The sequence below is a fragment of the Falco biarmicus genome, chromosome 5, assembly GCF_023638135.1.
Source record: "Falco biarmicus isolate bFalBia1 chromosome 5, bFalBia1.pri, whole genome shotgun sequence".
Taxonomy (NCBI): domain Eukaryota; kingdom Metazoa; phylum Chordata; class Aves; order Falconiformes; family Falconidae; genus Falco; species Falco biarmicus.
This window is the reverse complement of record NC_079292.1, coordinates 92,271,171-92,283,515: the sequence shown is the minus strand read 5'-3', so window position 1 is coordinate 92,283,515 and position 12,345 is coordinate 92,271,171.

The window sequence follows — 12,345 nt, the reverse complement described above, 5'->3', positions numbered from 1 at the left end:
CTCGCTCCCGGACAGAGATGTTCTGCTCTGGTCCCACACTGCTGCGGCATGTGGCAGGAGAGCTGGGCTCTGGCTGGCTGAGAAAGCAGATGGAGTCTAAATCAAAGCCAGAGAGTGTGAGTCATGACAGACAGATTGTGAGCTGGGGGAGACGAAGCTGGAACAAAACCAATAAGCACGGAGAGGCTCAGGGAGCTCCGAGTGAGACGCAGGCTAACCTGGAGAGTTTCCTGAGGTTTGTCACCTGAGAGTACGAGAGCACAGCCGTGTGTGTCCGCATGGGCACACATCCCCCCACACCCACCCACCATTCCTGTTGCCTTCAGCTGTCCCAGTTACCCCAAGGAGCTGAGGAAGCTGGACACTGGGGGTACCGGGGCTCTTCAGAGGTGCTGCTCAACCCATCCCAGCTTGCCCCTGCCCCAGAGCAAAAGCAGCATCCATCTGCACCATCTTCTCACCTGGGAAAGGGTATGCATACGTGAGCCTGTACAGGGTGCCAGGAGGGAACAAAAATCATACTGCAAAGGTGGTTTGCGATGGCTGAAGTATTTCCACCTCCATTGTACCAATAAAATCTTCACTGAGCTGATGCCAAGTACTTTATAGGTGTAAAATGTGCAGTAAACTGACACCAAACCTTTGTCAAGGGAATTCTTCCAAGCTCACACCCTCTGTGGCAATCCCAGTACACCCCCTCAAAGTTTCAGCTTGAAAACTCTGTCCAGCAGACAGTGTCACACTGATCTGTCAGCCCAGAACCTACCCAAACAGCACAGCCTTGGCTACCTACACACAAAAATAATTTTTTCCCCAATCCAAAATATCCCCAGAATTGGTACTGGCACTCTGGCTTTCCCATTCAGTTGGAAGGCCAAACCTCAGTTCTGCCCCCAAAAATCCAAGCACATGCCGTGAAAAACAAGGAGCTCTGGGGCTGTTTTGAACCCAGAAGCTTGCTTTTCTCCTAATAGCATGTGCAGTTGCTTAGAATCATTGTTTTGGGCAGAGATTCATGTTGCGCCAAGCTTGTCACTACCCCTCAAAGCACTAAAACGGAGCTGATCTTGTTCAGCATTTTCAACTCCAAGCACCTGCTGAGCTACATTTGGTGCCCAACATATGATAGTCTGAGAAGAACATGATAGCAAAAAAACTCCATCAGAGCAGAGAATTTTGGGAAAACTCCACCACTATCACCACCAACAAAAAAACTAAAACAAAATCCTCTGACCTTGTATCTTTAAGATAAGGGCAGTCTGAATTGCAGCTAGTTGCCAGTTTAATGATTTCAGTTAACGAAGACAAGAAGTTATCTATTAAATTTTAACCTAGCAAAAAGCTGAACTCTTCCTTTTACATGGCACTTAAATGTGAAAGCAGAAATCTTGGTTTTAAACTCATCAATATAAAGAATCAAAAAAATAAGGAAGACTTCAGGTGAACAAGACAACAGGTAGAGCTTTGGATGGTTATGACAAGGCTGAGACTGGGTCATGAGTCGGATGAAGGAGAAAGCAGATGGAGAGGGACTGCTGGGCAACGAGAACAATTTGCCTGAACGATATAACTTTTTTTGGTTGGCAAATGATTTCAGAGTAGAAAAATTCTAGTTTGCTAACCCTATGGACAAAACCAGTTAGTACAAGCAGAAACAGAGAGACCGAATCAAGAATTCATAAAAAATAACTCTGCCCCCCCCCAGTTATACAAACACTGTACAGAAGTGTGTGTTTTGTGGCCAATGAGTACAAGACAGGGCAATAACCAGCTGAGCAAGTGAAGATCCCTCTTTTCCCATTAGTCCAATCCCAGGAAAGGTATAATAAAACACACACACACTATTAAAAATACTGTCACAACAGGCACTAAGTGGCCACATAAGCAAGGACTGGGCTCAGCTCTCATAACAGTTCAACCAGCACTGGGGACCGATCATTGCTGGTTCCTCACAAAAGCCGTGCCTGGAGCCTCCACTGCGTTAGGAGTCTCAAATAGAGAAAAAACATTTTTTTGCCAAGTGATGCAAAATTTTTTAAGGCTTTATTTGTGGGAGGAAGCTTAAAGTGGTCCTGACCGTAGCCCACTAGCTCTTGTCATGTGCCCCTTGGACACCAGACAGGCGACCCTGGGCACGGGTGCTCACCCCCTCACAAGTGCCACCTTTTCCAAGTCACAGGCATGCAAGAGCTGATGTTCTGCGGCCGTGGGCTGTGCTCTGAGGCACCTCCCCTCCTGCAGCATGCGGGAAGGTGGCAAGTGCTGTGCAGCCTCCCTTGACTCACGCGCTGCTGTGGGCGCTGCTGGCACCAGTGTGTGAGCTGAACGAAACCAGTCCCGGCCAAACCTACTGCCAGTTCAGGCACTGGCCTTCCAAGCAAGTATTTGCTCACATCCCAGCAGTTCTGGTGTGCTGCTTGTGCAAACACCTCATGCTTTGTCGTAAAACCCATTACTGAAACCTATCTAGCCAGCTTGGACTGCACCAGATACAGAGGACAAAGTATGTGGAGGAAGAGTCCAGTAGCAAATTTATAAAGGAAACAAAATGTAGGAGAAATGAAAATGTGAATTGCCTGCTTTATATGAACAACAACCTAAAAGGTACTCATGGCTGGCTATTAATGGAATAGCAACTTAATCATTTGAAGAACAGAAGGTGAAAATACAAGACCTACTGAGATATGTACAGAATCAGAGCCACACAGACGCAAATTAGAAGCTTCTCAGTTTTTCCATACAGAAACAAGTGCAAAGACAGTAATGGAAGGTTTATGAGGAATACAGTTCCAAAAAAAGAATTAATCTGCATCCCTGTCCCCCGCCCCGCCACCCCCCCCCCAAAAAAAAAAAAAACACACAAAACCTCTATAGTGCAATTTAAGCAAATGGGCTGTGAAAAGAAAGGGGAGCTGTGAGGTGGCTGGATTATGACCAAACATGCCACACAATATTATGCTTAAATCAAAACTCCAGTTTCTCTGGCACAGAAGATATGACCTGAGGGACAGTACAGAAAATACCCTTGCAGCTGGCAAAGTGCAGAGCCAGTGAGGGGTGCAGCAAGAATCATCTTAAGTCCTTTCTATTTACTGTTTTCATTGATGACTTCAAAGTAACGTATGAGAGCTCGTAAGACAGTAACATGAGAGAAACAAATGGTAGGCTTGCCAGCTAGTCTAAACGGAGAAATAAGCAGAAAGTAGAGATCAGAGACAGGGGCAGATAGTGCAGAATGAGGCACGTTGGGGCTATGCAGCTAAATCCAGAGGCGATGTACTTAACTGAGGGATAAATTGAGTCTAGTACGATGGTAAAAGAGTTCTGTCAATGCATCTGAGATGCACTCAATAGCTGGAGACTTTGTAGCATAATGGGAAATTAAGAAAATAAGACATTTCTCCTATGCAGAGGTACAATTTACAGGCCCAGAGACATGTTATTTTCCCAGAGACTCAAGTCTTAAACATATGTGGAATAACGGATTTCATTTGACACTACATGTAAAAAAAAAAAAAAAAAAAAAAAAAAAAAGTGACAATTTAGAGGCTATTTGGAAAAAAACCCACAACAAAACAGGAGCAAGTGCTGAGGGACTTACAGGACTGACTAAAAAAACCCAAACAGAAACCTAAAGGAGTTAAGTATGTGTTGTCTGTAAGTCACAGTTAATTATATGAACATAATTAAGCAGACATACCTACCAAGGGGTGGGTGGGAATCTATTCAGTAGCAAAGGCAGGTAAACTGAAAGGAAGGAAATAACTTCAAACAGAACACAGAGAGCAGCAATCAGCTACATAGTCCTGATAGTGAAATATACTGTGCTTCGGCAGGGCAGCTGGCACTGCTCAGCCCCTGAAGAACCGGTGGCAAAGTACAAGTCTCTTCACAAGGCAATAGGTATCCTTTATGGCTAGAACTTAAAATTCTCATATGCTAAACAAAGTGCTACTGGACCTGGCCTGACACCCTAGACCAGCAGCAGACAATACAGCGATGCTGGAAGTGCAGATACTCCTTTCCCTCCAGGTCGACCCATTCCCTGGCTGCTACGAGCCGGCAGACGGAGAGGCACGGGTGTCAAGCCGCAGTGTAAGCGCAGGGTCCCACCGCCCAGTGCCAGCGCCTCTTGCAGCCCCGCATCAGACAACTCCTGCGCCCTGTCCTAACCCGCCAGGGTGAAGCTGCCGCCCAGCTCTGTGCCAGACATGTCTGCACGTCACCAACATTGGGGCAGAACTGACACGTGCCATCCGGAAAATGCTGTTTCAGTGCAGCAGCAAAACTCAGCCTATGCTAAGCTAGGCGATCCTGTCGACGTGATGCTGCCCATCATCAAATCTGCCACCACGGGCTGGGATTCGTGTCAGGGTAGCCACAGGCACGCAGGAGATTTTAGCCCTGTGTAGTAAAACACATGATGTTCTTATCTTCTTAATGAGAAATAGCGTATCATGTATTCCCTACCCTGGGATGCTCTCCAAGCCACTGTGGATCCTTTGCCATGTCCTGTGTCAGACTATCTCATGGAGACCCACCCCCCCTTCCTAGGGCCCTCCTTCCTCAGACGCAACTCCCCTGGATCCAGTCCCACAGAAATAAAACACTTCCACCAGCCAGGATGGCAAGACCACATTCTGTTTAATAACAACTCCATAAAGGACTGTACATGCTGTTTTGAGCTACCTCCCTTCCTTTTCTGTGGTTGCTGCCACATACAGGCATGGAGGTGTATAGTGCCATATAGTTTCCTAAGTCTATATGTAGTGGGTGTACGTGTATGTATGTTGTTGTACATGTATGTATTTATATATATCTTTGTAGAAGTGTTATAAGTCACATTATCAAAACATGCGAAGTATATCCAACAAAAATTTTCAGGCAAACATGTTTTGGAGCTGGAAGACCAAAGGCAAATCAGACTCATTTTAGTTATTAAGGGCCAGTGTGGGACAAGGTAGGGATGAAAGCTTCCAGGAGTAGGTCCCTTTTCTCTTGTTTTACTTCCATCCAGTACTTTCTTTCCCCCACAGACATCAGGGCGCCTCTGTAAACACTAGCTTGAAAGAACACACATAATCACTAGCACCCTCCATCTAGCAGAAAATGCATACAGGCCTGGGAGAAGCTCTTTCAAATTGCTTTGCAGCACCCTCCGCTGTCCCACCTGCTTATGCCAAAGCAGTTTCAGATACCAAGAACACAACGTTTGGAGACCCGAGCCTTTAGTTGCTTTCAAACATGTTTCAGGGATCCATTCCGCACGCCACCCCTGAGACTCCCATCCACCACCCTTGTACCCCCCAAATCTTCCATCCGTACCCTCCCGCATCTGAAAAGAGCCAAAACGAGAAATCCTGTTCCCTGTAAAATTACTTTTATAGTGTAGGGATTCCCAGAGGCCTCCAGTCATGCACAACATCCACAAATCAGAGAAGAAAAATTGAAGCCAAACAAGAATATATACCTGCAAAAGAGCTTTTGGCTTGCTACATTGCTCACACATGCAGTGTCTGAAAAGAAGGGAAGTCCACCTGTGCTTGCCTCATGGGAAGCTGGCAGAGCTCTGGAAGGGGGTTCTCAACATTTCAACCTCCAACTCATGACTAGATTTCCATGCCCAATGAAAATGAATCCAGAAGGCCACCGAACCCGGACTTAGATACCTCATTAGGAGGAAAACCGGTACCTTTACCTTATTAAAAGTAAATCTTGGTGCACGATCTTGTCTCCATAATGGAGAAAAGTCTTTTTAGATGTTTTTTGTCTTGCTGGCATGAATATTTGATCCCTTATGGGAAAGCAAAAACAAGACTAGGCTCCAGAGGGCATTTAAAATGTCCCCAGTCAAAGGAGATGAGGCAGACCCTCAGCAGCATTCTTCCCATGGAACATCGCAGCCCCTCTCCTCCCGAGAGACAGCAGCGGCTGCTCAGCCTCAGGTAAGTCCTGCCCACGGCAGGGGGCTGGAACTGGATGATCTTTAAGGTCCCTTCCCACCCAAAGCATTCTGTGATATCTGCACTGAGAATATTCTTGAACAAGTCTTTACAGTTCCGGTAAATGTACTCTTGCTCAGAGAGCCACAGCGTGACTAAATTTTTCCTCTTCCAACGATATGCATCTGCACTGGAAAAACACATCACGTATTTATTTTCTTCTGCGCAGACCAACACTGACAATCACAAAGCTTCTCTCGATCTCCAAGGAAAAGATAACACTTTGTTCTGCCTATGCTGGGGAAAGACCTCAGTGCAAGGATGTAAACAGACCCCAATACCCTAAGCGCAGGTCCTCCACCTGTTACCACCATAACCATTTGTGTTCAGCGCTGCCCCAGCCGCCTCACAAAGCTGGCCATGCTGCTGGGCCAGCAGCGTCCCCCGGCCTTGCCCAGGCTCCAAGCATGCTCCGAGGTGCCGGCCTGGCACAGGCGCCCAGCCACGCTCTGCTGGGGGGGGGGGAGTTGCTGCTGCTTAGCCTGGGGAACACCTACAGTACAACAGAGGCACCCGATGTTGACCCCATAGCTCATGTTCAACTCTGTGCTCTGATGACCATAGACTGTCCTACAGGTACATTTAGTTGTAACAGGCACTACTTCACTCAGATTTTCCCTGAGCCATGGCATAGAAACCTTTCCCAGTCACATTGCTACGGGGGAGGAGAATCAAAGATTAAACTGTTACTTATCCGTATTTTCCTAGATGTAAGGGCACCAGCTGCTGATAACCTCTGTACTGGAATGGCTTTGTCCCCGTCCCATGCCCCCCACCTTTCTTTTCCTTTTTGTTCTAGAAAAAGTCAAACAGCCAGCTTGGTTAGAGTTGTCTGAACAAGGAACATGGGAAATTCCATCTGGGAGAAATTAGAAGGAAGCACTTAGGTTATGCCAACATTGCTCTGCTCTCTACAACATTTAGAGGTGGGTTTATTTTGGTTTGTTTCTCCTTCTAGGCAATTACCAATGCAACAGTTAAGGCAAACTGAGCTAAATTTAGGTATTTGGGGTTTCCATGGAGAACAGAACTCACATTAATTTCATTTGAACAGCATCTGAGTACTCATTTGGTGTATTCCTTATATGATTCCCCTGAAGAATTAAGCATGTTGTGAAGTGTTTTTCAAAGATGATGAAAAAGAAGCCAGTAGGTGCCTAAAGTCAAGGAGGATTCTTTCCTATCACTGTCCAGCAGAGAGAAGCACGGCTTGGACCAAGGAGCACCATAACCTGTGCCAGCCCCGCAGCCGCAGCTTGTGTAGCGACTACACTTGAGCCGGTTCTGCCTGGAGTCTGCCGTGAAGCTTCCTACCTGCGTTGTGCAAATGTAAGACACTAAGCTTTTCTTGATCTTCTTCTCAAGCCCTTCTCTCAATGCCTTCCCTCTCTGGCTAGCCTTCTCCTTGCTCCTGCCCAGCGCACCCAGAGCTGTCCACAAGCCCACGCTGTTGCACGCTGCCCTGCCTCACCGCATCCTTCATCCCCCTGTTGCATGCAGAGAACAGTTTGCTTCTGTCCAGTTCTCTTCTCTAAGCCTACAACTAATATTTTTTTAGTTGTTGTACACAGTACATCATGCACAGACTCTGCGTAGGTGTGAAGTGCCATTCTGGATCTCGCTAGATTGGAACTCACTCAAAGACAGGGACAGATGTCACCTCCAGCAGCTGTGCCTCACTCCTGCACAAGGCTCTGCCACTTGCAAGTACATGAGGAGACTTACCAGTCAGTATCTTTAGCTGCCGTGGAGTGTAATCACTGAGTGCATACCAGATTTGTGCATGTTAATTTTATTAATTCTATGTGTATATCAAGTTATTCATCTCCTCCTGCCCAGTTGCAAGGGTCTATCTCAAAGGAGCCTTTGGATGGGGAGGGAATAGTGAAGGAAACAGCAGGACATTAAACAACAACAGAGACCAAAGCAGATCCAGCCCATACTACAAATTCTGAAGAAAACACCAGGAAAGGAAGGGGGTAGTATGTCCTCCCTGGTACCCCAGCTGGGTTTATTCTTCTCAGACAGGTATTTCACAGTCAGCTTAAGCCAGTTCAAGTTGCATATGCAACCAAAGGAATATTCTTCAACATAACCATCTGCATGTTGTGCCAGCCCTCAGTGGCACTTGCCTCACCAAGGGAACCAATACAAGGAGCTGATCCCTCAAACCCTTATTTTGATAGGGGAGTGGGTTAGTTCTTAATGGGGCAGTTCCCAAGCAGCCAAACAGGCAATGACGCTGGTGCTCCTTCAGCAGCAGAAGCACACAGATCACGGTGATGAAAGGGAGGAGGCATGGCAGCTCCTTTTAGCAGCTTAGACTCACCATGAAGATGCCATTTCAAAGTGCACTTTCCCAGTTTCCCTAATGTGGCCTAAAGGCGGGCCAGCTGCTGAGACGAGTGCTTTCTCTCTCTCTGCTCATATCTGGTCCCTCTTCACTTTCCTAGTAGGGTGGCAGTGCCCTGGCTTGCAGTGGGGTCAGCTGTGCATCAGCATCCCCACAGGGCAGCAGGAGGCCAGCAGAGCCAGGGCTGCCCCCTGCACAGCAGCTCACCGTCCGACCAGCTTAGAGGTACGGTTAAACTCTGTTCTCTGTGCAACACCACCATCGTGGGCAACGTTAAAGTTTTTAAGGGGGAAAAGCAAGCATGTGACTTGTCAGCAGCTTCCCAGAAGATGATGATTTACAGGCACAGAAACAGAAAGCAGCAGATTGACTTCTCCATCCCAGAGCCTGAGGCAATGGAGTTGAAGGGAATGCACAAGGCTTGTAAAGAAAGCTTAAGACTTACATAAAAGAAAACCCTATGAAACAGTGTAACTGGTCAGATATGAGCAATTAGGTGAAAAGGAACAAGAGAGGATTTTCTCGCAGTGGAAGCTGAGGCCTTTTTCACAGGGTCACTTGTGTTCAAGCCTTACTTGGCGTTCAGCACAATCACTTCAACAAGCTCCTGTTGAAGACCAGGGCTTGGGGCGAAAGATGAGAACCTTCTACCTCCCCTGCTTCAAGAAAATCCAGAATTTTTATGTATTGCAGCTCTGCTTTACAAAGGGTTTGTGTAAATGAGCAGCAGGGCTGGGTTTCTCAGTAACTGTAGATCAGGGATACTGAGCTTACCTTTCCTTCTTATTTTCAGCCTCATAAATTCAATTTGGCCTCTGAGTATTTGGATGGACTCTCTCCAACATCCCTCCTCACCAGGATAAAGGAATTTCAGGCCAAGTTTTGCTCACAGAGCACCTGTGCTGTCCATATGCTTGAATAGGTGTAGCTATAGAACAGCAGCTTTTCTGGGAAACGCACAGTAGGTTCCAGGTCCCTCTCCCTGTTATTGGGTATGCACGAGCAGCAGGCCTGTTGCATAAGAAAAGGCCAGCTTGTACAGACCATCTTCCATTTTCACAGAGCTTCAAACTGCCTCCCAGTTCAGCTCTGGATGCCCACTCAGGCAGCAAGTGTGGACGGGCAGACCTGCTCCCGCCAGCCACGCTCCTGGCAAACGCAGACACAGTTTTCAACTGTGGAGAGGTAACGGAAAATAGCCTTTGCTTTTTTTTCCAGGAAAAAGGCTGAAATTTAATTATTCACATAAAGTCAAGACTGTTATGAAAAAAATGTACAGAATTTAGTAAGCTTGAAAGTTTTTGTGGAGAGTAGTGGTCAAATCAGCCTAAATTCACAGAGAACGAGAGTCTATCTACAAGTTGCTAGAAATCAGGTTATGGAATTATACAGCAGGGTATAATTCCCTATCCTATTCCACAGGTTAGAAAACTCTACAGAAAGGTTTTCTCTTCCTATTGAACTCCACAGAATTTTCTATAAGGTCCTTTCCCCTCCCCCCCCCCCCCCCATTTTTTCCCATGTAGATAATTCCCTGTCACTGCCTTGCACAGAGACAACATACATCGTTCAGACATCAGTCAGACATCTTAGCAAATGTACCACGTATCCACATTAAAAGAAAAAAACGAGTTGACCCACTTGTCGCAGTCCTATAAACAACACAGAGGGATCATGAGAAGCTACTCAGAAAGTTGCTGTAAACAGCCAGATTGGTCCTGGAGAGGCACGTGGGAACAAAAAGGTCTGGAGAAGAAAAAGCAACGAGCCATCCAAACCTCCTCCACAAAGGAACACACCCAACCACTTTTGTTTCCCTTTTTTAAAAGGGAAACCACTTTGTTTTCCTTTTTAAAAAAGAAATAAGGAAAGGTTAACACTTACTCATTTGGCACCTGCCCCGTCTCCCTGTCCTGGCTGGTGGGATTCCTAGGCCCGGCTCCACCACTGGTCCCAAGCCAGGTCAGGACAAGGAGCCAGCACTGGCCCTGCAAGAGCTGCAGGAGCTCATCTTTACCAAGCTCTCCCACCCAGGGGAGGAGCACCTGAATGTGTAAACATCCTTAAAAAGATACTGGAAGGTCATCATTCAGGAGAGGAGCTACCTCCTTAGAGAGATGTAAGCAAGCCCAAGCACATGGGTAAAAAAGGGTGGTCACAAAACCTCTTCTATCTACACCAAATTACCAGTCTTACTTAAATATCCCAAAGGTCTTTCCTTTAGAGGTGCAATGGAGAGGGATGACAGATCCGCTCAAAGTGGATGTGGCTGGAAAGACTCTGGCAGTGACAGAGGAGACCCCCTTCATGCAGCTGCCTGGGTGGGTGGGAGAAAGCAGAGTAGGGTGAAGTTCTACCTGAGAGTCCCGTTCGTACGCTTCATCATTCCTGCTTTTCTTGCCAGCAGCTGGCTGAACTGTGACACTTGATTATATTACTTCAGACACATTTTATTCTCCTCAGACATTCTTCCCTGCAAATATGCTGGGACTAAACCTGAATCAGGGAAGGAGCATGTGTCACTCTCCTGTCACCCAAAAAATACACCAAGCCTTAAGAGGAGGTAAAGAGGCAAAGGTGTAATTAATTAAACAGGGTAGAAATGAGTCAGAGTAAGTGAGAAGGAGTTGCCCCTGGGACAGTATGGCAGTGTCCAGGCAAATTCCCTTCTCTAGTTCATCAGATTGCGCATCTGGTCTAAGCCCGTGCTTTGCTGATGCTTCCTTGCAAGAGGTATTGCAATTAAAACTCAGCACTTGGGTTATCTCTGTTCAGTCCTCCAGCAAAATCGATAACCTTGTACAATGTTTTCTTTTGCTTCTCCCCCTGTTTATTTTCAGGTGAGAGCTCAAAAGGCAGCAGTTTGCTGAATTTCCTTTCAAAACCCCTCCCCCTCAAAAGGACATTTGTAGAAACATGGCGAGGAATTGCAAGAGACCAAAACCCCCCTAGTCAACAAACCATATTTTTAACAACAACAACAAAAGAAAATAGAACTTGTACGAACAGGAAAAACTTGAAATCAGCTTTCTCCACTCCTAAAAAAGAGATGGGAGGGAAAAACAAACAGTCCAAGTACTGAGCATTATTTACACTGCTTGGGGATAGGAAAACAAAAGAAGAAAATATAGGCAGGAAAAAGAAATAAATAGGAGGAGAAAACTTCCTCTCACCCCTTTTCCTCCAGCTACATTTGGCACTGCAGAAGGAGTGGCAGAAATGGGAAAGGTGCAGTAATTCTCCTAAGTGGCGACTGGAGTACAAGCCTTTCCCACTGTTAATTGCATCGTTAGGAACACTTACCCAGCAATATAAAAAGGTTAAAAAAAGCAAAAACTGAAAACTCTAATGTAAACTGGATATCTGTGATCACACCGTTCCTGGGTCTGCTGCCTGCTCTCTGGGTCTCCCCACACTGCTGGCAAGGGAAAAGGCAGGAGGATACAGCAGCAGCACCAGGATGGACGTGTTCTCAAGCTCCCTGCCAGAGTCAGCTTTTTATGAGTGTCTCCGTAGCTGAAAATGTCCTTTCCACTGGCATCCAGTGCCCAGTCCCAAAAGGACGCACCACTCTTGCCAGCTCCTGGGAAGGTAGAAATTTCAAAGAGAGAAACAAATGAAAGAGACCGAGGCATGAATATCTGAGAGCAGGGCGAGACTCGTATCTGCATCCATCCTTCCACACCACAAGAGCCATGCCCACAGAGCCACAGCATCTGCACCGCAGCGCAGCCTGTGCCCACGGAGTGTGGTTTGCATCCATCGAGCCTACGTCTCCTATCAAGGTGCTATTGAGGATCTGGTTACAGAGCAAATCTTTCATCTCAGTACAGTCTGTATCGGATACAGCCTTAGCCTCAGTATCAGCCACAATCACAATACTAGTGCAACCTATATTTGTAAAGCCATATCTTCATTTTAAACCAGTTTATATTCATATGTTCTATCAAAGGGAACCATGTCCACAGAGCAACATCCATTCTGCCAGGA